Raw genomic sequence first — 25794 nt, 5'->3', positions numbered from 1 at the left:
GGGCTGCAAGGAGCCAGAAGGCAGCCCATTAAGTATTGACAGCTGCAGGTGCTCGCTGGTGCAGTACAAGAAGATTGCACGGGGCTTGGGAGGTGGAGCACACACGGACTTAGTCTCACCTGCTTGTGCTTCCCAATCCCAGTTGGCACACAGGTGCAAGAGAATGCTGAGGCTGCAACCAAGCTGTGTGCTTAGTTGCAAGCACAAAGGGGAGGGGGGGCTGGATCCCTCCTTTTGTGTCTTTGGGGTGATAGATTTACTGCCGACATGAAAAACACCGGTATTGCGCCAGATGCAGTGGTTACCGGAGGAGTACCGGATCAGATTCAAGGTTTTGGCACTAACCTATAAAGCCCTATGCAGACTGGGACTGGTGTATCTGCGGGACCTCCTCTCCTTATATGAGCCCCGGAGGATGCTTCGATCCAATGACAAACAGCTGTTAATGGTCCCTGGCCCCAGGGAGGCCCGCCTAGCGTCGACCAGAGCCAACCTGGTGGAACACTCTGTCTATAGAGACCAGGGCCCGGCCAGATTTGTTATCCTTCCGCCAGGCCTGCAAGACGGAGCTTTTCCACCAGGCTTTTCCACCAGGTTGATGCTGGTTGGGCCTCCCCGCTGGCCGACTAGAGGAAAACATCCCCCCCTACTAGAAGTATCTACCACCCAGCCTGTTAAATACTTTTGGAGATGGGTGGTGTTTTTGGAGAAGTCTGCTGTTGTATGTTTTAAATATTTATGTGGTTTTATTAGTTTTAAAGCTATATGTATTTTAAATTACTATACCGATTGTAATCCACCCTGAGCCTGCTGATGCGGGGAGGGCGGAATATAAATTGAATAAATAAATAAACAGGCATTCGATTTACATGGCAGTAACAGCCACACATCCAACACTCTGGCACAAGACTGCAGCTCAGCTGAGCCTCAGCTCAGGGCCCTCAACTGACCTTGGGCCAGGGGAGTTTTGTCCCTGTCTCTTGGCAGCCCTGCCCTTAATCCATAGTACTTGGACATCAAGCGATACCCATACACTTTAAATCTTTTGTTATTTCAAGAGATGAGTGGTCAGATGCTTTGTTACCTCTGGTTGTGTTGGGAGCTAATGCAGCTGGGCTGCATTAATCACAGAACCAGTCATGTTTTCCCTACTTCTTCAAGTTAATAGGAACACATGTGTGTATGTACATACACACACCCACAACCACAACCAAAAATGCATACAGGCTATCTTGTTGACTTGGAAACTTCCAATCCACTCTTCAAAACCAACAGTAGTCACCTTCTGTGGATTTAAACAAATAAATGACCAGACAAGGGTGTTTCCATGGAAAAGTAACTGAGGTAATTAGAGCAGAACTGCTCAAGAAAATAATTTCCAGTGTTATGTTAACATCATCACATTATGCTCCAGTGTATGAAATCAGTCAAATACGTTTCTTCTTTGAAGTGGAAGAATATAACTAGTAACAAAGCCGGTTGTGGGGAAAACAACAGGCTGATCCTGTGACTGATCCTAACCAGGTGAAGGTGGGGTGTCCCACATTGCCACCTGCTCCACTCCTGATCCCAGCTGGGTGAGGGTGGGGGGAGGCATTGCCACCTGCTCCACTACTGATCCCAACTGGGGCCAAATCCACATGTCTCAAGTTTCCCGCTATTCCCCCACCCATTATTCGCTTCTCAGAGGGCTGTTCACATACTCTTACCTCAATCCCGCCATTCGTTCGCGTCTTTCGTGTTGCGCCTCAGACGAATTTGTCATGCGTTCAAACGCTTTTCTTGCGTGGTTCTCACTGTGCATGTGGACAAATAGAAGCATTTCACAAGGAGACCGCCCCCTTCAAACCACCCCACTTCCATGTTTGCAGCCTTTCCGGAACACCATCCCTCTTTGCCGTGCAATTATCAAGCTTTTCCACTCTCTCTGCAGCATATCTGCCTGCCTGCCCTTCCCCCCCTTTTTTTGTTTAAAAAGGGGACTTTCCCAGCATTGTTGCACAATCCTGGCCATAAATCTTAATCGGGGTGCTCCAAAATCCCCGCGGAGACATCAAGGAGTGGCATCATTTCCATTTCTGTGTCATTTTTTGGATGTCGAACAGTCGGAAATATTGGTGGCTGTTAAAATTATTTTTTTTTCAACTGTTGAAATTACCGTATAGCGGAAATCTGTCATTCTAACATTACATTCAAGCGTCAAATAATTATGGTTGTTGGGGGTTTTCCGGGCTGTATTGCCGTGGTCTTGGCATTGTAGTTCCTGACGTTTCGCCAGCAGCTGTGGCTGGCATCTTCAGAGGTGTAGCACCAAAAGACAGAGATCTCTCTGAAGATGCCAGCCACAGCTGCTGGCGAAACGTCAGGAACTACAATGCCAAGACCACGGCAATACAGCCCGGAAAACCCCCAACAACCATCGTTCTCCGGCCGTGAAAGCCTTCGACAATACGTCAAATAATTAGTCTGCCCGTTTGGAGAGTTTGGATCACCCCCACCTTAAATATCAGTTCAAATTAGCCCGCCAGAATAATGGTCCAATGGATTTCAAAGAAGAAGGCATAGAATAACATTAACCAATCACAGGCATCATAGGGGTGTGGCCTCGACATAGCAATTTAGCAAAAAACGCTATAGCAGAAATCTGATGAAAAAACGGGGGGGGGGGGGGAATGAACGTGATGTCGTCATTGGCAACGTCGGATCTAAACCCACACCATATTGCACGATTCTACCAGGGATGTGGACAAAGTATAGCACAAGGCAGCAGTAGTAAGAGAAGGGATGTGAACACAGACTGGGACATTGCGGGAGAGAATCCAGCACGATTAATGCACATGAAAAGCGGAAGGTAGGGAAGTGTGGATTCAGCCTGGGTGAAGGGGAGCAGGCATTGCCTCCTGCTCCATGGCTGATTCCGGCCACTTGAAGGGGGGGAAGGCATTGCAACCTGCTCCATGCTGGGTGAAGGCAGGGGGTGGGCATTGCCACCTGCTCTGCTCCTGATCCTGGCCAAGTGAAGGCGGGGGCAGCCATTGCCAGCATGAAGGGAGGGCGGTTATTGCCACCTGATCCATTCCTGATCTCAGCCAGCTGAAGAGGGGTTGGACATTGCCTCCTGCTCTGTACCTAATCCCAGCCAGGTAAAGGTGGGGGGCAGTCATCGCCACCTCCTCCGCTCCAGATCCCAGCCGGGTGAAGGCAGGGGCAAGCATTGCCACCTGCTCCATGCCTGATCCCACACCTAAAGTGGAAAACCATGCCCAAGGGACCAAGGAAACTTACAGTAGAGTAATATCGTATGGTTATGTAGTTTTATAGTTATTCTTGTATAGTTATTCTCTAACCATACGATATTACTCTACTGTAAGTTTCCTTGGTCCCTTGGGTGTGGTTTTCCACTTTACGTTTGGCGTTGATTCCAAGGGAGCTTCTTTAGTTAGCAACCATGCCTGATCCTGGCCATGTGAAGGTAGGGGGAGGACACTGCCACCTGCTCCGCTCCTGATCCCAGCTGGGTGAAGGCGGGATGCAGGCATTGCCATCTGCTCCACTCCTGAACCCAGCCGGGTGATGGCGTGGAGTGGGCATTGCCATCTGCTCCACTCCTGAACCCAGCTGGGTGATGGCGTGGAGTGGGCATTGTCACCTGCTCTGCGCCTGATCCCAGCTGGGTGAAGGGGGGATAGGCATAGCCACCAGATCTGCTTCTGTGCCCAGCTGGGTGATAGTGTGTGTGTGTGGGGGGGGGTGGGCATTGCTACCTGCTCTGTGCCTGATCCCAGCCAGGTAAAGGCAGGGGGCAGTCATTGCCACCTGCTCCACTCCAGATCCCGGCTGGGTGAAGGCGGGGGCAAGCATTGCCACCTGCTCCATGCCTGATCCCACACCTAAAGTGGAAAACCACACCCAAGGGACCAAGGAAACTTACAGTAGAGTAATATTGTATGGTTATGTAGTTTTATAGTTATTCTTGTTTGTTTCTTTCCTTTTTCTCTATAGGTGTGAAGAAGGACTATTCCCGAAGGTGTCCCCAATAAACATAAGGTAAGTGTCCACAATTAAATATAATGGTAATTCTTAGTAATGGAATTCTTCTTTTACAGGTGGAATCGGCTAATAAAGAGTCACGTAGGACCCACAGACCCAACTAGGGACCAGCTATCAATACGCTTGTTTCTCAATATGTTGCTTCATCAAGAGTCAACAGACCTTTCCGCTAAGCATCAAATCTGGTGGTTGAGCTCTCTCCTGTGTCAGTCAGTGTGCCAGTAGATTTGATGCGCCTGATTGATACAGGAAACAAACAAGAAGTTATAAAGGATTCTCTGTTGTGCATCATGATTTAAAGCGCCCACACAGGAGCATCATTTTGGCCGTCTGTTGACTTATTAATTGCGTCAATCAATTGTGCTAATTTGTATATTTATTTATTGGACTGTGGATAGAATTTTCTATAAGAATTTTGTATGGAATTATAGAAGAATTTGTATATTGGAATATATTTATATTTATAAGGATTGTTGTTTACTTCAAAGGGTCACTTTAAATAACTATAAAACCATACGATATTACTCTACTGTAAATTTCCTTGGTCCCTTGGTTGTGGTTTTCCACTTTAGGTTTGGCATTGATTCCAAGGGAGCTTCTTTAGTTAGGTGATGGCGTGGAGTGGGCATTGTCACCTGCTCTGTGCCTGATCCCAGCTGGGTGAAGGTGGTGGGTGGGCATTGCCACCTGCTTTGCTCCTGAACCCAAATAAATTCCAAAGGAGGGAGTGGAGACCGCCACGCTCAATCTGGGGCCGGCTACGAACGCAGATTTCGTGCCACCTTCTTCAGGAGCGTGCCATCTATGATGAAAACACTCTATGAAGAACTAGTTGAAGGAGAGGAAGGAGTGAATCTGTATAAAATTCATTGTATTACTGATATACCTGGTATTGTAGAGTTGTAGAGTTGTACTGCACCAGAAATGAAATTGCACATGTATGATTTTGCACTTGTACGATTTGCACATGTATGAATTGTCCTATGAGCAATGGTCTTTGTATGAATTGCAATATTGGCTCAATGAACAAGAGGCACTTGCACTTTGAAAATTGTATAATCATTCATTATTGTGGTGGCGTGCACATAGAGTGCAGACGTTTCTGTGGGTAACCCCTCCCTTGTCTCTACTGCGGTTGCAGAAACGGCCATACTTTTCTTTTTCATTGCTCCTGAACCCAGCTGGGTGAAGGGGGGGCAGGCGTAGCCACCTGATCTGCTTCTGTGCTCAGCCGGGTGATAGTGGGGGTGGGCGGGCATTGCAACCTGCTCTGTGCCTGATCCCAGCTGGGTGAAGGGGGGGAGTAGGCATTGCCCCCCACTTCGCTCCTGATCCCAGCTGGATGAAGGTGGGGGGCGGGCATCACCACCTGCTTTGCTCCTGATCCCAGCTGGGTGAAGGGGGCAGGCATCGCCACCTGCTCCGCTCCTGATCCCAGATGGGTGAAGGCGGGGGGGCATTGCCACCTGCTCCGTTCCTGATCTCAGCTGAGTGAAGGGGAGACGGGCATTGCCACCTGCTCCATGCCTGATCCCGGCCTGGGCTTCCCACCGTGGTGTGCTCTCTGGAGGGATGGGCTGCCTCTTCTGGTCTTCCCTCTATGGCAGTGCCTTCTGGAAGCGCAACAGGGTAGGAAGTGAGTTGTCTGGAACATGTTTGGCCTTTTTTATAGTAGGATATTGTGCTTTCTCTGTAAAGTAAGTTAGCCTGAGGCAAATTGGGTTCCATTATCTGGATGAAAAGTGGGCTTATGAATGTTTTAAATAAATAAATACATTTTAAAACAGGGGAAATATGGGCCTGAGTAAGGATGAGTAAGCCAGAATCTGTGCTGAGATATTTTAATCTAAACACTAGGGATGTGCGTTTCGGCATTCAGAATGCCGAAAGAATGCCGAAACAAAAGTGTTTCGGCATTCTTCTGCTATCCCGAAACGTTTCGGGGAATGCCGAAACGTTTCGGGATAGCCGAAAGAAAAAGCCGAAACGTTTCGGGATTCTTTTGGCATTCTTTCGGCATTCGAGAATCGCCATTTTGATTTTGCTAGCCGTTTGCCTTAGCAAGCGGCTAGCAAAATCTTGCTGGAAGCAAAGGCTTCCTGCAGGCTCTTAGAAGAGGGGAGGGGGGGAGAAGGAGTGAATCACTCACTCCTTCTGTCACCCCCCACCCCTCTTGCAAAGGAGGATAGGGAATCCTGCTTTGCCTTGCAAATGCAAGGTGCAAGCATTGCATTGCACTTTGCATTTGCAAAGCAGCAGAGATTCCCGCCAAAACTAACAGGTAGGGGAGGGGGAGCAGGAGGAGGGTGGCTCTTGGAGTGTGGGTGGGGAAAGGCAGGGGAGGGGGGACTTTAGGAGTCACCAATCCCTCTGCTGTATTTTCATGCCAGCCAATAGATTTAAATCTTTGGCTGAGGCTGCAGCAGGGGGTTTAAATTTGGAGCTAGACTGTCTGGAGCACCTCTGTTGCTGCTGCTGCTGACCGAGAGAGGAGAAGAAGAGAGACTGCACTGCACCTGGAGCCTGGAGGACATCTGCCTGGAGGATCAACTGTGCTGCTGGACATCCTGAGAGGACACCTGGTAGGCCTTTTTAAAATTTTTGAAAATTTTTTTGATGCTGGGCAATGTGCTGCTGTGGCCTGCCTCTGCAAAAAGGTGTTGCAGTTTATTCTTGGCATGGCCTGGGGGACAGGTTGGGCAGACAATGTTTGATGGTGGGGTGGGGGTTTCAGCATTGGTTGTTGTGCTTGCCTTCTTTAAGCTTGATCTACTGTTTTAAGATTAAAACAAGAGTGTGCCAGCTTTGGGCCTACACAGGCCAGAAGCCTTTCTTCTGGCTGGCTCTCACAGTTGTGCTTCACAATCTGGAATGGTGTGGCTTGTTTTTCTGTGTCTGGTCCCCTGCTTGCAAGGATTCCCAACAGGCTCCGTCCTGATCAACTGTGCCAGCCTGCGGCCCACACACAGGTCTGTTGCTCTGGCTTTGGTAACCCTTTTTGGTTGCTGGCCTGGCACTCACTGTTTTGCTTCACAAACTGGAATGGTGTGGGCTTTTTTCCTGTGTCTGGCCCCCTGCTTCCAAGGCTTCCCAACAGGCTCCGTCCTGATCAACTGTGCCAGCCTGCGGCCCACACACAGGTCTGTTGCTCTGGCTTTGGTAACCCTTTTTGGTTGCTGGCCTGGCACTCACTGTTTTGCTTCACAAACTGGAATGGTGTGGGCTTTTTTCCTGTGTCTGGCCCCCTGCTTCCAAGGCTTCCCAACAGGCTCCGTCCTGATCAACTGTGCCAGCCTGCGGCCCACACACAGGTCTGTTGCTCTGGCTTTGGTAACCCTTTTTGGTTGCTGGCCTGGCACTCACAGTTGTGCTTCACAAACTGGAATGGTGTGGGCTTTTTTCCTGTGTCTGGCCCCCTGCTTCCAAGGCTTCCCAACAGGCTCCGTCCTGATCAACTGTGCCAGCCTGCAGCCCACACAGAGGTCTGTTGCTCTGGCTAAGGTAACCCTTTTTGATTGCTGGCCTGGCACTCACTGTTTTGCTTCACAAACTGGAATGGTGTGGGCTTTTTTCCTGTGTCTGGCCCCCTGCTTCCAAGGCTTCCCAACAGGCTCTGTCCTGATCAACTGTGCCAGCCTGCGGCCCACACACAGGTATGCTGCTTTGGCTAAGGTAACCCTTTTTGGTTGCTGGCCTGGCACTCACAGTTTTGCTTCACAAACTGGAATGGTGTGGGCTTTTTTCCTGTGTCTGGCCCCCTGCTTCCAAGGCTTTCCAACAGGCTCCGTCCTGAACAACTGTGCCAGCCTGCGGCCCACACACAAAGGCCTGCTGCTCCGGCTTTGGTGACCCTTTTTGGTTGCTGGCCTGGCACTCACAGTTGTGCTTCACAAACTGGAATGGTGTGGGCTTTTTTCCTGTGTCTGGCCCCCTGCTTCCAAGGCTTTCCAACAGGCTCCGTCCTGAACAACTGTGCCAGCCTGCGGCCCACACACAGGTATGCTGCTTTGGCTAAGGTAACCCTTTTTGGTTGCTGGCCTGGCACTCACAGTTTTGCTTCACAAACTGGAATGGTGTGGGCTTTTTTTCCTGTGTCTAGCCCCCTGCTTCCAAGGCTTTCCAACAGGCTCCGTCCTGAACAACTGTGCCAGCCTGCGGCCCACACACAGGTATGCTGCTTTGGCTAAGGTAACCCTTTTTGGTTGCTGGCCTGGCACTCACAGTTTTGCTTCACATTCAGGTTGTTTATCGTTGGTGGACCTCTTCTGGACTGGACTGCACTTGGTGGACATTGGCCTGCAGATCTCTACGTGGAGGATCAACATTGCTGGACATCTGCAGTGGTGGACTGGTAGGGTTGTTGTAAAATTTGTTTTTTGAGCTTATGTCTGCTGCTGTGCCTACCTGCGAGCATATGCTTTGGCTCGGTCTTTATGGCTTGGGCTAGGGGGGGGGCATTTTCTGGTTGGGCAAGAGGATATTGTTTGGGGGTTAGGGGGGGCCAGCATAGATTGCAGTGCCTGCTTTCTTTCATGTTTCATTTGTCAAGTTTGAGTGTGGGGTGGGCTTGAACTACTGTTTCACAGGACTAAAAAATGAGTGTGCCAGCTTTTGGCCTGCAAAGGCCAGAAGCTCTGCTGGGTGGATGTGTTTTGTTTTGCTGCTGGTTGGCCCTAGCCTTTCAGGGGGGGGGGCTGACTTGGCTTGTGCAACGGGGCCTTGACTTTTGGGGGTTGCGTGTGCGGCGTGTGGTGTTGACTCTGTTAACATTTCCAATTTTCTTGACAGCATCGCGGAGGAGAGGAGGACCAGCTGCAAGACCGCCTGAACATCGCTGGACTGCAGGACTGGTGTCAGTGTGAGCGAGTCCGGGTTCACATTTGCGTGGGCTTGGGGGTGGGTTCTTGCTAGCTTGGGAGGGGGGAGGCTCATCTTCAAAACACCACATCCACACCCCACACCGACATACCACAGATACATTGGTCCCGCTAAATAGTGTCTCTTAGGTAGGTAGGCCAGTTGGTAGGTGATCAGTGGATAATTGCCCTCAACATAATTATTAGGGAAACCAAGCCTAGTTTTTTTAAAAAAACTAAATAGGGACTCAGCAGGGAAAGCATTAGTGAGTGAGTGTTAGGTTTGAATTCTATATATATATATATATATATATATATATATATATATATATATATATATATATATATATATATATAAAAATTTGTAATAGCTGTCAATAGGCTTCCCATTAGTGCCCCCATAACTAGGGTTCCACTGCCCATCTCTGGCACCCGTGGTGGTGCCAGGCCGGCCCGGGCATACTAGTGTGTGAGTGTTTAAGGCTTAGTCACCTCTGTTATTGGGGTTTAGGGCCAGCTCAATTCCAGAGGAATTCAGCTGATTGGCAGGCTCAGGTTCCCTGACATAAATAGGGTTGCTTAAAAAGGCACTTGATTGTTCATCTCCAAGTCACAGAGCCACTAGAAGCACAGATTTAGAGCAGGTTAGTTAGGTCTTGAAAACAAAGTTGACCTTTGTTTTCCAAATCTTTTCTGATTAGTTAGGGTAGAATTTGGGAGGGGAAAGTATGTCAGAGAGGAAAGCAGAGAGGGGCCCCGGGGGAAAGGCTAGGGAGAAATCTAGAGGGGAGGAGGGGAGGGGGAGGGGGACTGCTGCGGCAGCCCCCCCATCTGAGCGGAGGAGGCCCTCCCCTGCGCTGCTGCCGTTCACCAGCCTGGCTTCTGGTGACAGGAAGAGGGTTCGCAAGACTCTCTTTCCTGAGGCAGCTGCTGGAGGGCCACCCCCAACCCGGGTGCGTGAGGCAGGGGCTGGCACTGGGCGGGGGCCTGCTGCTGAGGCTCCTCCTCCTCCAGTGGTTGCGAGCCAGCTGCTGGAGGAGGGGCAGCATGTGGTGTCTCCTGGGATGGGCGCGGAGCACATGACTTTCCCTGCGCTCCCGCTCACCCCAGGAACCCAGAGGATGTTGGAGGAACTGCCCGTGAGACCCCCCCTGGGGCGGTCCACCCCAGTTTCCTCTGAGGCCAGCAGCAGGCCTCTCGCGGCTGTGCAGGAGGAGAGGATGCGGGAGGAAGAGGCAGAGACTGTGGTGGAAGAGCCCACATCTCTGCCCCTTCAGCCTCGTCCATCCCTACCTGCCCGGCCAAGAGTGGGACACGGTGTGTCCAGCCAGAGCACCTCACAGGAGGTGCCTCAGGGTGATCCGGAAAGCGCTTCTCCTGGGAAGCGTGGGTTGCCCTTTTCCTCCGAAATCTGGAAGCACTTCCAGACAGCGGAGGATCCCCGAGCAGCCCTGTGCCTGCATTGTAGGCAGCGCGTCAGCCGTGGCAAAGATGTGTGGCATCTCTCCATGTCTGGGATGAAGTACCATATGAAGAGGCACCACCAGGCGGTGCTTCTTCGGGAGGAGGGTTCGAGTGGCGCCGCACGGCCGCCAGCTAGCCAGGAGGCAGGCTCCTCTGGTGCTCTCCCCCCAAGGGTACCTGCAGGAAAGGGACGCCAAGCCTCTCTCCCGGAGATGCTTGGTATGCAGGGCGCTAGTGTGCCCAGAGAGGGGATCCAGAGGGCGAGCAGGCGCATCACGCGCCACATCGTCAACATGATAGCAGTGGATGGGCAACCGTATTCCATAGTTGAAGACTTCGGCTTCTCAGGGCTGCTCCAAGATTGCTTTCCCTGGTACGTCGTCCCTGCTCGCACGTCGTTGAGCAGATCGGTGGTGCCCTCGTTTTACAGGGCTGCCAGGGATCATGTGAAGGCACAGCTGTCCCGGGTTGCCGGGAGAACTGTGCACTTCACATCGGACATCTGGACCTGCCCAAGTGTGCAGCAAGCGTACCTCTCGCTTACTGCTCACTGGTGGGAACCCGAGTCGGTTCTGGGTGGGGGCTGGGGGGAGGTGCCTAGCACAGCTAGACAGGGAAGGATGCGAGACCGCCAGGCCGGCTACTGCAAGGCCTTGCTTCACGCCGAGGTGCTCGACATGTCCCACACGGCGGAGAACATCGCTGCCACCTTAAGGAGACAGTTGGACGAGTGGATAGGCCAGGGACCCGCCACCGTGGGATGCATGGTGACGGACGGTGGCAAGAACATGAGGGCAGCGGCGCATCTAGTGAGCCGACAGAGCGTCTACTGTGCCGCTCACAAGCTTCACCTAGTGGTGAGAGATGCGCTGGGGTTGGGCTCCTCGAAGGAACCCGTGGATACCTGGACCCGTGAACTCCAGTTACTTGTCCAGAAATGTCGGAGGCTCACGGGTCACTTCTCGCGCAGCGTGAAGGCCACGCACGAACTGCGCCAGACACAGGTCAGGACAGGTGTGCCAGAGCACGCTCTGATCACTGACGTCAGCACTCGCTGGAACTCCACCTGCGCCATGCTTGAGCGCTTGGTGGAGCAGAAGGCCGCACTCCACGCGTGGCTCTCCGAGAACCGCGGTGCGAGTCAGGTGGGTGAGTTCAGCCGGGAGGATTGGCTCACCATCACCCAGACAGTGGAGGTCCTGAAGCCCTTCAAGGACTTCACTGTGGTGGTCTCGTCAGACACGGCGACCCTCGGTCTGGTCATTCCCCTGGTGCACACGCTCCAGAGGAATCTGGCCACCCTTGCAGACCGGGTCGTGCCCCGTGCTGACCTTGTTCCAGCAGTGCGCGCATTAGTGAGAAGGCTGCAGCAGGGCATAGCTGCCAGGCTAACTCCTCTCACTAAGGAAGAGTCATACATGTTGGCGACCATGTGTGACCCGCGCATAAAGGGCACTTTCGCCGAGCGGGACGGGAACCTCACCCAAGCCAGAGACGGGCTCTGCTCTTGGGTGAGGCGCAGGCAGGCCAAGAGGGGACGCCTGTCGACAGGGGGGATGCAAGAGGGGCCCTGCCGTGCGGGTCCCTCTGACGCCCCCTCTGCGCAGGCCCCCCCCAAGGCCACCACCGGAGTGCCGATGGAGATGGAGATGCTCCGGTGGGCCCTCGTCCCCTCTGGGGTCGTGAGGACCGTGAGAGAGGATCCGGCGGAGGCGATGGTCAGGGACTACCTCGCGAAGCCCTGCGAGTCGCTCTCCACCGATCCGCTCAGCTACTGGGCCAGGAAGGAGTCGGTCTGGCCGGACCTCTCCCTCGAGGCGCAGCGGCTGCTCTCATGCCCTCCGACGAGCGTGGAGAGCGAGCACGTCTTTTCACATGCGGGCGACATTGTCGGCCCACATCGCACTCGCCTTCTCCCATGGAGAGTCGAGCAGTTGACCTTCCTGAAGGTCAACTCTCGCCTCTTCGATTTCTTAGGACTGGACTTCCAGAGTGACTGAGGTGAGCCCAACTTGTGGCCTGCATCCTCTATGAGTCCAATCCTTTGGAATCGCGCTCTCCCCTGTATAAAACCCTGTATATACAGTTAAAACCGGCCAGTAGAGGGAGGGTGGTTAGGAACCAGTGGCAAAGGGAAAACACCCAGCAATTTGAAAGCCCCCCCCCAGGGTATTCAAAACATCTCCCATCACTGAGACAGACCCTGTGGGACCAAATTTATTATGAAAAATAATGCCCCAGAAACATGGATTGCTACTGGAGGGAGAAACAGGTTAGATAGGGATTGCTTAGGTGTTTTTATCAGATGAAATCCTTGTAAAAAAAATTGAAGAAGAATTGTTGTACTGTTTTTTGAAAGTTGATGTTCTGTTCATGTAAAAAAAAGAAGAAAACCCAAAAAAATGTTGTGATTATGTTTTTTAAAAGTTGATTGAATGTTAATGTTTAAAAAAAAAAAACAAAAAAAAATTGTTGATGTTAATGTTGGGTTTGCATGGTTGGGGGATGCGGGAAGAGTGGTGGATGGGCACCGGCCAATGATGATCTCTCGCAGATGTTCCCAGGGAAATTCTGAGGCTGGTGTGGGGGTGGGGGGAGACCTCTGCAGAACTGCTCCAGAAATACCATTGTCCAGTGCCTTGGAAGTGCCCAGTTCAACTTTGTGTGTCTGAACTGAAAGCACAGCCACAGGAAATGACATAGGTTCTGCTGGACCCTGTTGCAGTGGTCCCCCCCCATTAAGTCGTTTTATGGAGGGAGAGTTGTATTAGGCTGGTAGTTATGATCATCTTCTGTTTCCATGCCCTGTTGTGCCCGCTCACTATGTAACCTGTGGAAATGTTCAAAACTTTACAGTTTGTCCATTTCAAAAGAAAAATTGTTGTAAAAATTCTCTGATGTGTAGTTAATTGTGTTGTGTTGTGCTGTGAGGGACAATAAGTGTAATATGTTGTGTGATTTGTTGACCACTTGTAATTTGAAAATGATAAAATAAAGGTTTTTTAAACTTAATCATTGTGTGTCTGTGTTCCCTTCTTTGATGGGAGGTTGGTTCCCAGCATAGGGAACAATGGGGCAGGCTGGCCAGCCTTCTCTGCAGGTGGGGGGGGGGGGTCAGGGGGGTGGTTGTCTGTGTGCCAGGGCAGGTGCTCTTTCCCAGGGACGATTTGGCACTGCCACCATTGTGGCACCCCTGGTCTGTGCGGAACTGCCCTGGGAAAGAGAGTTTAGGGGTTCCCAAAAGGGGAGGGCAGGCCAGCCTGTTCCTGGGGTTATGGTGGGTGTGGGGCAGGTGGGGGTTGATTTGGGTCTGTGAGGGGCTACTGGGGGGATTTGGGTCTGTGTGTGGCAGCTGGGGGGGAATTGGGTTTGTGTGGGGCTGTGAGGGGTGGACTTTGGGGGCTGAGGGGACCTACTTGGGGAGGCCATGAAATGCCCCCCCAAGTGGGAGCAGGCTGAGCCTTGGTGGGGGGTGGGAGGAGGGGTGGGAGAAGGGCCCCTGAGGGCTGGGGGGCATTTTGCATGCAAAATGCCACCCCTGGCAAGACAAGCCTCCCCCAGCTGTCAGTGGTAGAGATTAGAGCACCTACTTGGGGAGGCCATGAAATGCCCCCCCCCCAAGTGGGAGCAGGCTGAGCCTTGGTGGGGGGTGGGCGGAGGGGTGGGAGAAGGGCCACCCCTGCAAAATGCCACCCCTGGCCATGAAATGCCCCCCCCCCAAGTGGGAGCAGGCTGAGCCTTGGTGGGGGGTGGGAGGAGGGGTGTGAGAAGGGCCCCTGAGGGTAGGGGGGCATTTTGCATGCAAAATGCCACCCCTGGCAAAGGAAGCCTCCCCCAGCTGTCAGTGGTAGAGATTAGAGCACCTACTTGGGGAGGCCATGAAATGCCCCCCCCCAAGTGGGAGCAGGCTGAGCCTTGGTGGGGGGTGGGAGGAGGGGTGGGAGAAGGGCCCCTGAGGGCTGGGGGGCATTTTGCATGCAAAATGCCACCCCTGGCAAAGGAAGCCTGCCTCTTCATTTTTCCCCATAGGAAATAATGAAGAAAGATTAGCAGCAGCATGCTAACAATATGCTGCTCCTTCGCTTTCTTATGGGAGGATGGGGGGACCTGCTTTGGGGGGCCATAACATGGCCCCCCAAAGTCCAATCTGTCTGAAACTTGGGTGGTTGTTAGAGAAGGGTTAGAGGAAGGTCCCCACCAATTTTGGGCTTATTCGGTGGGAAAATGCCTCCTCCAGGCGTCCTGAAAGACGGAGGCATTTTCCCATAGAAAAAAGCCGAAAGAATGCCGAAAGAATGCCGAAAGAATCCCGAATCCCGAAAGCCGAAAGAGATTCTTGTTTCGGCTTTCGGCTTTAACGGTAGAGAATCTTGTTTCGGGTAATCCCGAAACAAGAAAGCGGAAAGTTTTTTCCTTGCACACCCCTACTAAACACCATGCTTTCTTCTGTGGTCCCCACAACCCACCAACACAGAAGGAATAACTCTGTTTTTACATAACCACTACATTCTTCCTCTAAATAGCTGGATTTGAACATCACAACAGCACCATGCAAAGGCGCACGTGTACATGCACGTGCATACACACACTGCTGGTAATTCAATAAAGCAGATACTTAATATTGGTATAATCATATATTGATTTAATGCTATTCAATCTGTGATTTTTAAAAAAAGCTACCAGGGAAACCTGCTGTCTGGACTCCCTGTTGCTACTGCATTGTCTTAGCAGCCACAGCAGCAACAGTGAAACAACCTCATACCAGTCCCCATGTGGAAAACGCTTTTGTCTCTTTTCTCCCTTGGCTGGATCCTCGTTCCTTGCGTAGCTATCATGCACTTTAAATCGCTGATGGTGACTGAAATATTTTTAGCTACACTTCAGGGGGAATTCTATTGTCTCCCGTGATCCATACGGGCACTCAGTGTTGACCCAATGCCCCTCTTCAGGTCTGTCGATTGTTTCCAAGGGAAGCAGAGAAACAACATAAGCGTCTCCAAAGGCTCACATTTAAGTGTTCTATTATTAGCACACAACTGGATCAGAAATCAAGACAATTTCCAGTGTGGGCGGTTGAGGAATTGAACAACTTGCGGTACATTTCTTCTTGTGTCAGCACATTTCAAATTAATTTTGAAGAAATAAGTTTTGAAAAACCACAGTGAATCAGAATTCTGTACCAGAAAGTTCATTTTTGAGATACAAATACTATTTCTTGCCATAGAAGACACCTAAGGATATCTTTGCATATTGCCTTAAATCACTTTTCGTTCCTTCTCTTGATATTTATGTTAATGATCGTGTGTGTAAAGTGCTGTCAAGATGCAGCCGAAGCATGGTGACCCCTGGTGAGGTTGTCAAGGCAAGAGACAAACAGAGGTGGTTTGCCATTGCTTGCCTCTGTGTAGCAACCCTGGACTTCCATCCAAGCACAAGCCGACCCTGCTTAGCTTCCAAGATCTGATGAGGTCAAGCTAGCCTGGGCCATCACAAAAGACACATTCCGGGAGTATCGCGTGTCAGCCTGCTACAAACCAAAAAGGAGGCTTGTGGCCCGTTAAAGGTCTATTATGGAATCAGCTTATGTGGGCTATACTGGCTGTTTCACCAGAGGGCTTCTCTTCCCAGAGATTTTGCTGCTGTTGTGGCGCTTCCTAACTGCATCAGTTTCTCCTCTAGCTTACATACAGGATTTATTGTCGAAGGCTTTCACAACCAGAGAACGATGGTTGTTGTCAGGGCTTTTTTCTGGGAAAAGAGGTGGTGGAACTCAGTGGGTTGCCCTTGGAGAAAATGGTCACATGGCTGGTGGCCCCGCCCCCTGATCTCCAGGCAGAGGGGGGTTGAGATTGCCCTCCGCACCGCTCAGCGGCGCGGAGGCAATCTCAACTCCCCTCTGTCTGGAGATCAGGGGGCGGGGCCACCAGCCCATGTGACCATTTTCAAGAGGTTCCGGAACTCTGTTCCCCCGCGTTCCCCCTGAAAAAAAGCCCTGGTTGTTGTGGATTTTCCGGGCTGTATAGCCGTGGTCTTGGCATTGTAGTTCCTGACATTTTGCCAGCAGCTGTGACTGGCATCTTCAGAGGTGTAGCACCGAAAGACAGAGATCTCTCAATGTCACAGTGTAAAAGATGTTGGCAGGGCATTTATATCTACTCAGGAGGGTTGGGATTGGGGAAAGGTTAAAGAACAGAGTAGATGTGCTTTCTTGTTCTGAAGTGTTTCCAATCTCCGGGTCTGTTGAAATGTTTCCTCCCCGTAGAGGTGTTCAATATATTGTCAAAGGCTTTCACGGCTGGAGAACGATGGTTGTTGTGGATTTTCCGGGCTGTATAGCCATGGTCTTGGCATTGTAGTTCCTGACGTTTCGCCAGCAGCTGTGACTGGCATCTTCAGAGGTGTAGCACCAAAGACAGAGATCTCTCAGTGACACAGTGTGACAACCACAACAACCATACATACAGGATTGTTTACTGTCGTTGCTCCTTAAGGGTTTTTTTCTGAGCCCCCCTCCTTTTTTTTCAGAATGTTTTTGCAATGATGTGTCCAGAGCTATGGTTCCTTTTTTAAAAACACAGCCAAAAAACTCTCCTTTTCTATTTTAAATACTGTTATAGTAACAATTTACTAAAGTGCTAATGTGCAACAGTGCAATCTTTCATATACAAAGTATCATACAATAAATATGTTACAATCAATCCACTCTAATGTATACACGTTTCCTATACCAGTAAATTCTAATTTAAATACATAGCAACCAGAATCCACAATAATCTGTAATAGTAAACATTCCCACAGCAGATAGTTCCAAGGATAAATATAAGGCAAACTGCCACAGTTCAAGAGTCTATACCACGAAGTAATAATTACCAATATCCTCAACAATTGCTTGCCACAAAATCAATAGAGAACTTTCTCCAAATTTCAGAGTTGAAGCTCCAGATGGAGTGGTAATAATTCCACCCGGCCAATGGCTAGCTTCATTCGTTTCACAGTAGAGACTTCCTCGGGGGCAACCATACAGTGTTAAACCACCTTCGAGTTTTTTCAAAAGGTTCTGGTTCCATCTGGTAGCAGCAGGAGCGATGTGGCCATAATTCAGGCTGGGACCACAATGCGGGGAAAGGGAAGTTAAGCCTTCCCTTTGGGGCCATTTTCCCAACCTGAAACAGCTCCAGGAAACTGCTGTTTGTCCCACTGCCGAAACAGAAGGCATTGGTATGGGCACCCACGTACTTCTCACCTTGTATAAAGGGAGACGCCAGGCTTTGAACCTAGGAGCTTTGGTGCTCGTGAAAGTAACAATATGTGCATCTGTGCGTGTATATGCAAAATTGTATGTCACTTGGTGCAACGAACTACTTTAGCTATAGAAATATGGGGAGGGTGTACCATTTTCTTTAATTGCCATTTTGAATTAATTAAGTGTACGCACCTCCATTCTGTTGCTTTGTTTGTCAGAGAACTTGTTTACTGGCATCTGGCATGTGGGATTTCCTCTGCACCTCTCAGCTGTAACTGAGAAGTCTTTTCAAGTTTAAGTGATAAACTTCTTGTGTCTGTGTTAAGAATTGCTGAAAAGAGCTTCTTCCATTTCCCATAAATGTAAAGGGTCGGTAATCTGACTCTATCAATTTGAAGCTTTGCTTATTCACAAGTGCTTGGTTTGAATTGTCTGCTGAGCCGTATTCCCTCTGAGTACTGATGCTAACTCTTTTAACAGCCTTTAAGGTGCTACTGGCACCGAATCTAGCTGAAGGGAGTGAATAGGAAGAAGTAGAGTAGCAGCTGTTGTGTTTTGAACAGATGGGCTTTTTGCTTTGTAGGGAGTCTTAGCTGGCATGGAGAGAGTTGCAGCCATTTTGGGAAATGATTTAAGATGAAAACTATGCCTAGCTTAGAACTCTTCCTAAATTTATGTCTGCCACAGACAGTGTAAAAAATTTGTATTTTCTGCTTGTCATTTTTGGAAGCGTTCTGCTTTCTGCACTGTTTACATTCTCTCACGGCTGGATCCAGCTTTTGAGGGGCTCCAGGCAGGGGCAGCGCCAGAATTTCTGGCGCCTGTGGCTGTCCTCTATGTGTGCATGCATGTAGTGTGCACACGCACCCCTGGATTGCATGATGATGTCACTGTGTGATGACATCATCATGCAGCAAGCCGGCCCCATTGGCCAGCAGATGGCTGGGATGGCGCGCAGAGGCTGCCCACGGTCCCAGTCGGGTGCAGTGGGTGGCTAGGGAGGTTCCACATGCCGCCCCAGACACTTGCCGTGCCTGGCCCGCGGCTGCTGCACCCAGCTGGGGGCATGTGTTGGCGGCGGTGGTGGCGGTGGTGGTGGTGCAGGGCTGGCCAGCTGCAGCAGCTGTGGGCCAGGCACGTCAGCTCCATGGCGTGCACCTCTGCCCCCGGCACACCCTCTGGTGCCCCCTTCGGCACCTCAGCACCCGCAGCGCCCACCTCACCACCTCAATGGTGGCACCGGCCCTGGCTCCAGGCAGAGAGTGCCCAAAGGCCGTCCTCTTCCCACCACCCTGCACTCCAGTCATACCTCCCTTCCCGCCCACATCCTGGCATGCCTCCACCTGCTTCTCTCTTTCCCCTGCCTGCTCACGAACTCTTCTCCACTCACAGCAACCTACATGGCCTGTTTCCCCATCCCCAACACCCAAACAATGTGAGGCATTTTACCTCACTTTAAGAAACCCACTATTCTATAGCTCTGGAAGCTAAGCCTTATGTGCACTATCCTACTATTTTCCAGTCAAGTCACTTCCTTCCCTGGTGTGCCTTCAGAGGGTGCTGCCTTAGAGGGAAGACCAGAAGAGGCAGCCCGTCCCTCTCAGAGTGCACCATGGCAGGAAGCTCAGGGTGGGATCAGGCGCAGAGTAGGCGGCAATGCCTGTCCTCCACCTTCACCCAGCTGGGATCAGGAGTGGAGCAGGTGGCAATGCCCCCTCCTTCACCTCGTTGGGATCAGATGTGGAGCAGGCAGCAATGCCTGCCCTCTTTCACCTGGAGGGAATCAGGTGCAGAGCAAGTGGCAATGCCTCTCCCCCTTCATGTGGCCAGGATCAGGAGCAGAGCAGGTGGCAATGTGCACTCCCCCTTCACCCAGCCTGGGTCAGGCATGGAGCAGGTGGCAATGCCTGCCCCCTTCACTCCATCGAGATCAGACATGGACCAGGCAGTAATGCCCACCCACCCTTCACCCAGACGGAATCATGCACAGAGCAGGAGATTGTGCCCACCCACTTCTTCACTCAGCTGGGTTCATGCATGGGGCAGGTGGCAATGCCCACCCCCCTCATGCAGTTGGGATCAGGCATGGAGCAGGTGGCAATGCTTGCCTCCTGCCTTCACCCGGCTGGGATGAGGCATGGAGCAGGAGGCAATGCCCTTCCCCCTTCACCTGCTGGGACCAGGAGCAGAGCAGGCGGCAATGCCCGCCCCCTGCCTGCACCCAGCTGGGATCAGTCATGGAAGAGGCAATGCCTGACTGCCTACCCTCCCCTTTCTAGAGCCCATTGTATTTTTTCCAACAGCGGGCTTTGTTACTAGTCATAGAATATTACCTCAGAAGAGGGGGAGAGAGAAACGTCCCTGAAATTATAGGAAGCAGACACAGTATGTTGAAAACTTTCAGTATCCAAAGTGGTTACATCTTATTTATCTTAATCTCCCAGTTTTAAAAGCTAATGCTGTGGCAGTTTATGAGAGTGGTTTTTGTTAAGGGTTTGGGCCCTTGGCTGGGTAAAACAAGGCAACACAAGTGGGAGTGCATGAATTTGGGCTGGAAAGCACTGTGCCTTCATTCTCCCAGGAGTTGGAATCTCTATCATGCTAAATCTGAGGAAATCCAGGTTACCAGTGTTGATGACAAACAACTGTAGGAAATGTATGAAGAGCAGGCCCCAGGTGGCAGGCCTTTAAGAAAGGTAGACATGGGCTTCACTTTTTATAGGGGCTAAGCATGCTAAGCCAAGCCATACAGGGACATGCACAGTTAACACACACTGTGCAGCACATGATTCTGGGTTCCCACCAAGGATCTGCATTATTCAAGAATTAAGTTTCTGTTGTTTCCAAAGAGTCCTGGCTGTGGCAACTCCAGGCAAGTGGCCCAGGCTTGAGAGTTAATTGCTGAGGTGAGTCATCCGAGCTGTTCTCCCCATCACCAAGAGAACAGCCTGTGTGGAGCCCAGGGGCCTTCTATTCTTAGCTTCCACTACGTGGCGCTTGGTTCATCTGGCGCCTCGTCAAGAAATAGGGCTGTAGCACTCACCCCTCACTGGTGTGTGTGGGCAATCGCCTTTCAGAACACTCTGTTCGTCTCTCATGAAGTAAGAATTTTAAAAAACAATTCAACTTCAATTATTTAAGGATCTTGTGAAAATATAAACAAACTCTTTTACCTTAAGGCATTCTGGGGAATGAGGACGTCCTGATAATTATGGGTTTGGATTCCGAGTCCACTGTATCCACTTCTGTGGTGAGCAAAATGCTTGTTTATACCCAAATAGCCAAGAAGGTCACAATTATCTCTTCTACATTCATTGGATGAATATAGGGGTGAAAAATAGAAAATCCAGTGCATAAAAGCTCATTATCTGTTGGTTGCGCTTGAGCGTGATCAAGATTGCTAGAGATGTTAACCCTGCTATTTGTATTTGTTGAAGAACAGTCTCCTCCACACACTCTGCTGCGGTATCTTTGGTAGATAGTAGCAGAAACTCAGTGAAGAGCTCCAACACATCGCGGAGGGGAAAGAGCCTCCCGCCATTCTCCCCATCAGCTGTTTCCCCTGTGTCCAGCATAAATTGAACACTTCCATTGCTCCACATTTTCACAAACATTGGGAAGGAGAATGCATCTGTACTGTCTCTCTGCCTTCCATGGATTTCAGTCATGTGCAAAGATAAGAAGGTAACCAAGCTAGTCTGCTTCTGAGAGGAGGGAAACCAAAGTCCAGGGACTGCTAGACTTCTGGCAGCTTGGCTGGGCAGAAGCCTACCTTAATTTTGTCAAAGGTTTATATTATTTTTAGTTCCTCCTTTCTCACCCCACATATGAGGTGTCGTTTACATAAATAATTTTCATGCTTTGTTATATTAGCAAAAAGATGACAACTTATTTAACAATTAGATATAATTGGAATATCCCTTTAAGTTGAGTAAGTTGCACTTTTATTCAAAGTACTGAAGAAATGCAACAGTTTTGTAAGGACTTAGAGGAGGAATATTAAAAAATAAAATTGTAATTTTTCTTTCCCCCCCTTACTTTCTTCCTTCATAAGACAAGAAAGAGTCATGATATCATTTAAAATATTATCATTAAATATTAAAGGACTCAATTAACCTATGAAGAGGGGAAAGTAAGTTAGACTTCTAAGACAAGGACGAGGAGACAGGTTTTTTTGCTGATGAGAAATACCTGCAATTTTTGAATTATTAACTACTTGTTCAGCTTCTTATTTAACTAAAAATGGGGTGGTAGTAGTGGTGGCTATTATTATTCATAAGTGTTTTGAAACTGAATCTGATCAAGAAGCAAGTGGTTAAGTGGTTGGACTGCAAATCAGCACTCTGCTGGTTTGACTTCCACTCCTGCCATGAGCTCAGCAGGTGGCCTTGGGGAAACCCCTCCTCTCAGCCCAGCTCCCCAGCTGCATTGTGAGGATAATAACAACACTGACTTTGTTACCTCTTTGTGGGGCACTAAACTGACTAGAAGAGTGTATAAGTCTAGTTATTATATGTAATTGTTTTGGCAGTATTAGATTGAGAGGTTGATAAATTTGTATGTCTTTATGCTCTTCATCAGTCTCAAGCTAAGTTTTTTCGTACTTTGTTGGAAAAAAATTATGCATAGGCACAAGGTCATAAGAGTGAATTTTAATGAGGTAATGTATCTAAGGTTGGACAGAATGTCTAATTACATTGTAGCTAAATTCCTTCCTAAAACTTTCTTAAGCTTAACTGAATTTCAGTTATTAGATGTATGGAGGGTCTTACAGTCTAAAGAAAAAAATTATATTTTTTTATTTATCTCCTCTTAAGTCTTACTCAAGAATAGAGATGGGCACGAACCACAAAAAAACTGAACCATGAGGTTCGGGGTTCGTGAGTTTTCACGAACCAGGAACCATGAACTGGCATGAACTTGGGTAAGTTTATGAACCAGTTCAGGCTTGTGGGGTTTAAATGCCCCTTTTCAGCCACTTAGCAGCAGCAGAGAAAATGGCATTTGACAGTTTAAAGGGCCCTTTGCTGCCTTGCAAGAGGCAGAGCCCTTTAAACTGCCCAAACCCCACCCCCTCAGCCCCAGCCCCACACTTACCTTGTCCTGTGGGCCCACGGTGTCCTCCCCCTCCTCTCGCAAGGGGCGGGAAGGCAAGTGTGGGGCTGGGGCTGGGGTTGGGGGCTAGGGTTTGGGCAGTTTAAAGGGTCCTGCGGCTTACAAGCAGCAGGAAAAATTTATATGGCCATTTCCCTGGGGAAATGGCCATTTAAACTGCCCCTTTAATACGACCCAAACAAACCAGTAGACCAGTTTGTGGAAACGAGATTCCACAAACCACTGGTTCATGAACCACGAATCGGCCTGGTTCGTGAGTTTTTTTGGGTTGTAATTCGATTCGTGCCATCTCTACTCAAGAATTGATTTATTTTGTGTTTCTCAATCCATTATAGTTAGAACTTCAAAAGCTGACATACATCCCATGGTATATACAGACCACTCTTCCGTGAACTTGATATGACAAATTCAAGAAAAATAATTTCATCTGTAGAAAGTAAATACTTGACTTCTCCAAAGAAAAGGTTTTTTTCCAAATTAATGAGACATTAGATGTTAGTTGGTTAACTTATATTTGAGGGGTTTTCATTTTAAAAGCATTAAAAAGGAAAGCAGAAGCTGGAGATTATGGAAAAATAAAAGCCAAAGAAATTCAGTTGAAGAAAAGACCAGGGAAAAAGAAAATATATCAGGACATTAAAATCCTTCAGGAGCAGTTGACGGCCATGAATAATAAAGAATTGGAATGGAATCTGAAAAGACTGAATCAAAAGTCGTTTGAAGGGGCGAACAAACCTGGGAAATTTTTGGCATGGCAATTGAAGAAAAGAAAGGAGAAAAAGATAATAAATAAAATATGTGATGACAATAAAGTACACCTGGAACAGGTCGCTATTAGCAGAGCTTTTTATAAATTTTACGCTAAATTGTATGATAAGAAAGAAGTGAATAAAGATGCGATAGCCGCATATCTGGAGAAAATGAAGCTGCCAGTAATGTCCGAGGAGTGGAGAGTTAAACTAAACAGTGAAGTAACAGAAGAAGAGATAAGGAAGGCAATACAGTCAACAAACTTGGGAAAAGCGCCAGGGCCTGATGGACTCACAGCTAAGTTTTACAAGGCAATGGCCAATGAACTGGTACCGTTTTTAAAAGAGGTGATCAATGGTGTTATGAGGGACCAAAGGATCCCAGATACCTGGAGTGAAGCAAATATATCATTGATCCCCAAAGAAGGACAGGACTTGACCAATGTTAAAAACTACAGACCTATCTCTTTACTTAATAATGACTACAAGATTTTTGCAAAGATCTTGGCGGAGAGAATAAAGGGGTGGCTAGCCGAAGTTATTGGAGAAGAACAAGCAGGCTTTTTACCAAATAGACAAATCAGAGACAACCTAAGGACAGTCATAAACGCTATAGAATACTATGACAGGCGATGTGATAAGGAGGTTGGTTTCTTCTTTGTAGACGCTGAAAAAGCATTTGACAATTTGAACTGGGACTTTATGTTTGCCACCATGGAACAGCTACAAATGGGGGAAAGGTTCATAAGAGCAGTGGGAGAAATTTATAGAGACCAGAGTGCAGCAATTGTGGTGAATGACGAGCTGACTAAAAAACTGATTATTGGAAAGGGTACAAGACAAGGTTGCCCGCTATCCCCATTGTTGTTTATTTTGGTTCTTGAAATTTTGATGATGCAGATTAGAGAAGATAATGCAATCCGTAGTATAAAGATAAAAGACTTTTCCTATAAGGTCAGAGCGTTTGCAGATGATATAATGTTAATTGTGGAAGATCCAATTGAAAACATGCCTAAGGTAATAGAAAAAATAAAAGAGTTTGGAGACTTGGCAGGTTTCTATGTAAACAAAAAGAAATCAAAGATTTTATGTAAGAATATGATTAAACAAAAGCAACAGTTATTAACGGAAATAACAGACTGTGAGGTAACAAGTAAGGTGAAGTACTTGGGAATTGAATTGACTGCAAAAAATATAGATCTATTTAAGAACAACTATGAGAAATTATGGACTCAAATAGAGCATGATTTGATCAAATGGAATAGGCTGAACTTGTCATGGTTGGGAAGAATTGCAGTAATTAAGATGAACGTGTTACCAAGAGTTATGTTTCTGTTACAGACGATACCAATCATTAGGGACTCCAAGCAATTTGATAAATGGCAGAGGAAAATATCAGAGTTTGTGTGGGCAGGCAGGAAGCCTCGAGTGAAAATGAAAGTGTTACAGGATGCAAAAGAAAGAGGGGGAATGCAACTGCCCAACCTGAGACTTTATTATGATGCAATCTGTCTGGTATGGTTGAAGGATTGGATCATGTTGAAAAATCGCAAACTGCTGGCCTTAGAGGGATACAAAAAATTATTTGGATGGCATGCATACCTATGGTATGATAAAGTAAAAGCAGATTCTATGTTCCTGCATCACTATATTCGGAGAAGCCTCTTCACAATTTGGAAGAAGTACAAAGAATACCTACAAGAAGGAATTCCCTCCTGGGTGGTTCCATATGAAGTAATAGATCCAAGAACGGTCGATAATGAACAACAGTGTTTAACGTATAAGGAGATAACTCAAATAGAATCCTTTAAAATAAGAATAAGAACGCAACAAGAGATGTCTCCAAACTACGATTGGTTTCAATATAGACAAGTTAGAGATCTTTATTACTCAGACTGTGCGAAGGGAGGGATAAGGATGGAAGACTCAGAATTAGAGAAAGTAATTTTACAAGAAGACCAAAAGGAAATTTCTAAGGTCTACAAAGTGTTGTGAAAATGGTATACTGAAGATGAGACAGTCAAAGTGCAAATGGTGAAGTGGGCTATAAACTTTAACAAAGAAATAACAATGGAGGCGTGGGAATACTTGTGGAAACATACATTGAAAATCACGACATGTACCAATATTAAAGAGAATATTTATAAAATGATTTATCGTTGGTATCTGACACCAAAGAAGATTGCGCTAGGGAACTCGAATATGTCTAATAAATGCTGGAAATGTAAAAAACATGAGGGATCAATGTATCATATGTGGTGGACTTGCGAGGTAGCTAGGCAGTACTGGGGGGAAATAATAAGAGTAATGAGTGAGA

At 48.6% G+C, this 25794-nt stretch overlaps 1 protein-coding gene across 1 annotated transcript in view; it reads left to right on the top strand.

Moving 5' to 3' along the window:
• The window catches only part of AKAP11 (A-kinase anchoring protein 11), a 74178-nt gene extending 69077 nt beyond the window's left edge, over nucleotides 1–5101 (top strand). Inside the window, exon 16 of the transcript XR_008596686.1 lies at nucleotides 4003–5101. The gene's annotated coding sequence lies outside the window, so the exon portion shown is untranslated. The remainder of the gene's footprint in view (nucleotides 1–4002) is intronic.
• The last annotated feature ends 20693 nt before the right edge of the window (nucleotides 5102–25794 follow it).

This window comes from Eublepharis macularius, chromosome 3 (genome assembly GCF_028583425.1).
Source record: "Eublepharis macularius isolate TG4126 chromosome 3, MPM_Emac_v1.0, whole genome shotgun sequence".
Lineage (NCBI taxonomy): Eukaryota > Metazoa > Chordata > Lepidosauria > Squamata > Eublepharidae > Eublepharis > Eublepharis macularius.
The sequence above is the reverse complement of the archived record's forward strand: the minus strand, read 5'-3'. Positions and strand labels throughout refer to the sequence as shown.